The sequence below is a fragment of the Elephantulus edwardii genome, unplaced genomic scaffold (assembly GCF_000299155.1).
Source record: "Elephantulus edwardii isolate Elephantulus edwardi_28Jun2011 unplaced genomic scaffold, EleEdw1.0 scaffold00037, whole genome shotgun sequence".
Lineage (NCBI taxonomy): Eukaryota > Metazoa > Chordata > Mammalia > Macroscelidea > Macroscelididae > Elephantulus > Elephantulus edwardii.
Genome location: NW_006399787.1, coordinates 20,375,355 through 20,381,294, shown reverse-complemented (window position 1 = coordinate 20,381,294; position 5,940 = coordinate 20,375,355). Strand labels below are relative to the sequence as shown.

Sequence of the window (5,940 nt, the reverse complement as noted above, 5' to 3'; positions counted from 1 at the left end):
GAAGACATTCAGATGGCCAACAAGCACATGAAGAAATGTTCAAAATCCCTAGCCCTGAGATTGATGCAAATAAAGACAACTATGAGATATCATCTCACCCCAGTAAGAATAGCAAAATTTAACAGAACAGCTAACAACAAATGCTGGCGAGGTTGTGGAGAGTGGAACCCTTATTCACTGTTGGTGGGAGTGTAAAATGGTGCAACCGCTGTGGAAAGCGGTTTGGCGCTTTTTCAAAAAGTTGCAAATAGAGATACCATTTGACCCAGCAATTTCATTACTGAAAATATACCCTGTAAAGACCATAGATGACATCCAAGCAGATATATGCACCCCCATGTTTTTTGCGGCTTTATTCACAATAGCAAGGAGTTGGAAACAATCTAAGTACCCATCAACAAACGAATGGATAGAGAAGCTGTGGTATATTCACACAGTGGAATACTATGCTGCTTTGAAAAACAAGGAACTCATGCAACATTATTCAAAATGGGTGACCCTGGAAGACATTATGCTGAGTAAAAACTCTCAGTCACAAAGAGACAAATATTATATGGTGCCACTGTTACAGAATGAGGCTGACATTGGGGTGGGGTTAAGACTGAGAAAAACTGGATAAATTATGTTTACTGCATTGAAAAAAAAAGAATAGTTTCCTAATATATATATATCTGCAATTTAAATTGCATATGAGTAATTAATGTTCTGTTCCACAATCAGCCTCAATGCTTGTTTAGACAGCTGATAATGAGTTCTTTATTGTCTCTTTCTATAGATAAAACCAATTTGATACTTGTAAAAAAAATTAAACAGAAAACAGTTCCTTTTTTACTTCTCTATCCCATGCTTACTGGTATTTGTAGGGTTTCTGGGTAATCTGGATTTTGCAGAAAGCCAGGAAGAAGAAAGCTCAAGAAGCAGGGAGGAATGTAAGTTGAAAATGACAAAGAGAAAATCAATAAAGGCTAATGGTTTACTGTTTAATAAGTAATTTCTAGTTAGAAATGAAATATTATTGAATGGAAACATGCACCATGTACACAAGACATTTTTTTTAAATATTAAGAAGTATTTGAATTTAGTCTTTGATATAGTATGGTATTAAGAACCATGCAGGTGTTAAGTATATCTACTCTTAGGAAGTAAAGTGTGGCAAGGACCTTTAACATTCTAGGAGAGAGACATTCAATCCTTTATGTACTTCTAAACACCTGAAGAGAAATCTGGCCTCCCTGATGCTTGTTCTTCCTGCTCTGACTGGTGTTCATGAGTAGGGATTTGGAAATTGATTTCATCCTTTTCTCTTGGTCATAATTCAATTCTTTCAGTCTGTCTTTATATGCACTATTTAGAAAAGGTCATGGCACCAGCGATATCATTGCTGATGTTAGATGGATACTGGCTAAAAGGATGCCTATTTGTGTTTTGTTGACTATGCAAAGGCATCTGACTGTGTGGATCATAACAAATTATGGCTAACATTGAGAAGAATGGGAATCCTAAAACAATTATGCTCATATGAAACCCTATAGCTAGACCAAAAAGCTGTCATTTGACCAGAGCAAGGCGGGACATTGCATGGTTTAAAAGCAAGAAAAGTGTGGGTCAAGGTTGTATGATTTATCTATATCTATTCAATCTATACGCTGAGCAAATCATTCAAGAAGCTGGAGTCTTGTAAAGAAGAATATGGGATTAGGAATCGAGGAAGCTTCAACAACAACAGATGATTATGCACGTGACTCAACCTTGCTTACTGATAGTGAGGAGGACTTGAAATGCTTGCTGCAAAAGATGAAAGACTGCAGCCTGCAATATGGATTGCATCTCAACATCAAGAAAAAAAAATCCTCACCCAGTGGTGGGTTGATAGCAACGTCATGTTAGATGGAGATTGAAAAAGATTAAAACTGTTAATAATTTCATTTTACTTTCATCCGCAATCAACATCCTTGGTACCAGCAGTCAGGAAGGAGATCAGGAGACATACTGCATTGGGCAAGTCTGTTTTCAGATACCTCTCCAGATTACTGGGGAACAATGATGTTAGTTTAAAGATTGAGGTGCTTCTAATCCAGACCATGGAGTTTTCAGTCACTTGCTGTGCATCTGAAAGCTGAACAGTGAATAAAAATGACAGAAGAATTGATGCCTTTGAGCTGTGGTGTTGGAGAAGAGTGCTGAATAGCCCATGGACTGTCAAAATAAAAGTGCAGCCAAAGTGCTTCTTGGAGGTAAGCATAGTGAACTTTTGTCAAACAGTTTGTTCTATCTACTAGAATTTTTGGAGTCTTTCTTTTGCATTAAAATGTGTTTTAAGTTCCCATGTGACCGCTAATTAAAAACTTTTAAAACTTCATTTTTTAATAAGATTTGTGAAGTTACGGGGGAGCTAATAATATTGAACAAGGTTTCGCTCTTTCATTGACATATGCTTTTTGATTCTGGAACTGATCATGAATGAACTGCATCTATTCAAAAGAAGTTAACTCTTTCCAGAACTAGAATCTTTAAAGGACATTGTAGCATTCAGATCTAAACTAAAGCACAGTCACTTTTAAGATGAGACTTGATGTGAATGAAAAGCTCCTTTTAAAAAAGAAGCACTTCTAAGAGATTTCTAGGGTTTTCTTTCACAGTAAATCTTTTGATTGTGGAATTGATAGAAGACATTATATGTCTATCAGGAATGAATGATTCTGATGGTGGAACACTGACTATGGGTGAAGGGTTGTTGGAATGTTAGAGAAGAACAAGTTGGCAGTGTTTTATCCCAAACCAGTCAATTAACAAGTAATATGCAAATAATTCATCCATTGGGAAGAAGGACATGTTTTAAATAGAATATTTAATAGATTTCAGGGATATAGTTTAGCAGTTAGGTGGATTACAAAAGGGAGCAGTGCTAATGTAGTCCATGGAGCATTGCGTTGTTAACCCAAAGGCTTTGTCTCTCTGGGGGTTTGAATCCACCAGTGACTCCACAGGAGAAAGACGGACATTCTGCTCCCATGCCAGCTTTGGAAACACCATGGAGGGTCAGCTATGAGTTGTTTCTAATCCAATGACAATAAGTGAGAACAGGTGTATGAAAATAGATTATTTTATCGTGTGGTCCTTTTGATTAAATTACCTCTATATTATAAATCAGTCATTCTCAGGTGAGGGAGGAAGGTGGGCACTCTTCCACTTACGAGCTACTTTGGAAATTTGTGGGTAAGTGAGAAATGTTTTTCATAATGTTTTTAACAAAAACATAAATGAGGTCGCGGGAGGGGAATCTCATAAATGGTTATTGTACACATGGAGCTCACTGGATAGAATGCACAGTAATCAAATCATCTAATCTATGAAAAGATATGGGGAGAAACTCATTGTCAGCAGGGAGAAGAATGGCAAGAGTTATGTTGCTAACTGGCAACTTCAAATTGAAGTTGAGGAAAGTGGAAACAAGGCTATAAGAGCCTAAATACCACCCTGAGTACATCTCGTTGAATTTAGAAACCTTTCAAGAGTGTATTGATGAATTGAATACTAATGGTTGAAGATCAGATGAGTTGTGGGATGACATCACAGATGTAATCCACGAAGAGAGTAAGTTTCTGCAACCTGATGACTTGCTATGGAGTGGACTTTGCTTGTGGATGAGGATGCTCAAGCTTTCTAAACAGAACAAAAGATGGGTCAGCCCAGGGACGTACTTGTTTCTGCAGAGTACTGGCTATCTAAAATGGGATATTAAGGGATAAGGCATGAAGTAGATGGCTTACATGCTTTCACAAATGTAGTTATTAGTAAGATGATTGTAAAGTAAAAAATCCCATGCAATATACATGAACAAAATACAATATAAATGAAAGGTTATATTAAACACAATATATAGGCATGAAATAGAATGTATGTAAATGATCGTATTCAAACCAATAAAAAATATATGTAATAAAACATATTTTAAAGAGGTCATTACAAAGAGGAGAAAGGAAAACAAAAACCCACACAAAAAATCAGATGTCAGAAAAGACTATGAAAATTGTCCTAGAGAGCTGAAAAGCCCAAAATAAAGGTGAGAAATACTGAAGTGAAAGAGATGAACAGAATATTTCAAAGGCAACTTGAGAAGATAAAGTATTATAACAAAATGTGCAGAGAGCTGACATTGAGAATGAAATGGGAAGAAATTGCTCAGCAGTTCTCAACCCGAAAGAATTGGAAAACAAACTCAACCCTCAAGTTGCAATACTGAGAGATGCAGTGGGCAAAACCATGGATGATCTATGAAATATCAAAAGTACAGGGAATATATAGAATAAAAAGAATTTGTCAGCACTGAAGAATTTCAGGACGTACCATATAAACAAGAACCAGTGGTAATGAAGGAAGAGTTAAAGCTTCACTGAAGGTGTTGGTCAAAAGAAGACCCCAGGAATTGAGGGGCATTCATCAGTAACAACTGATGTAGTAACAACTGATGTAGTTTGTTACTTCCCTAATAAACATCAAAACTTTGAGTATTATCTGAGTTCTTTGTGGCCATTTTACTTAAAATACCCACTAGCAGAGAGTTGAGAGTTTTGAGAGGGATAGTGGGATTTAGAATTTTCTTGTAGGAAGATGTTGTGTATAGGAAACATGTCTGAACTCATAGGAATTGAGTTTGATCTGTCGATGTTGGTAAGGATTCACTCCCTCAGCTGCCGAGTGAATGGAAGTCAGACTCTGCCTCCCCACCCCCTGCAACACTGCTTTTACAACATCATATGTTGCAGGCTGAGAGTAAAGTATTTTTATAATTATTAATAATGAGACAGACTACCAGGAATGAGATAGAATAGAGAGCATAAAAAACAGGGGGCCAACAGTTCCCATGCCTCTCTGGATATTTATTGAGAATCATAAGTAAGCTAAACAAAGTAAAATCATAAGGAAGTACCAAACAAAACCAAGGATAATGGTGAAGTCTTTTGCAGATAAGGCCAAGTTCCTCTTTATGCTTATCTCAGGAGGGAGGGATTCAGTTAATACAAACTAAGAACAATGTTGGCTCTTAGGGAACACCTTAGTGCCACAAGGTGATCTTCAGTTTGTATTAAACCTGCCTCATATCCTGATACAGCATTTGGTTTATTATTAATATTAAATTTGATAATAAGATTCCCACAATCATATGTGCAGAAAGCAAGATGTTAAAAAGACAGGAAGAGAAGAAAGACCAAAATGTGTATCAGAATAGACTATCAAATTTACTTTAGAATGTAGAAAGCTAAACCAGATCTAAGAAGTGGTGAAGTAAGAAGATTCGAATGGTCAGCTTGAGAATGCAGGAAAGTTGTAATGAAATGTGGAAATAATTAGAATTAGAAAATGAAAAAGAAGAATATGCTCGGCATTTCTCAAATTGAAAGAATAGAAGGGAAAAAAATTTAGGCTTCAATAGGCAAGAGTGAAGAATTATTTAGGCAAGATACTGAGTGCCACAGGACATATCAAAAGAAGATAGAATACATAGGGTATTCCTGTGTATGCTAAAAAGAATTTACATCCACCCATTTAAGCAGGCAATATGATCAAGAACCAGGGAGGGATTCTTTTATTAAGAACAGGGGATTCTGAAGGAAGAAGTCACCGCTGTACTGAAAGCATTGGTAAAAACAAGGCTCCAGGTATTGATAGAATACAAATTGAGATGTTTCAGTAAACAGACACAATAGACTCAAGTGTAGCATTGATTATGAGGATGGTGCAGGATTGGGAAGTATTTAGTTTTGTTGTACATCGGTTTGCTATTGGGTATTACTTGATAATACCCAAGAATAACAAGTACCTAACTATTCCTTCATTCTTTTCAGAGTCAGCCATAGTTTGTTATGATCCACACAGTCAAATGCCTTTGCATAGTCAATGAAACACAGATAGACATTCCTCTGGTATTCTCTGCTTTCA

General features: G+C 36.5%; 1 protein-coding gene across 1 annotated transcript in view; it reads left to right on the top strand.

Moving 5' to 3' along the window:
• Positions 1–5,940, top strand: part of RAD51B (RAD51 paralog B) — an 890,578-nt gene that overhangs the window by 47,754 nt on the left and 836,884 nt on the right. The gene's annotated exons all lie outside the window — the stretch shown is intronic.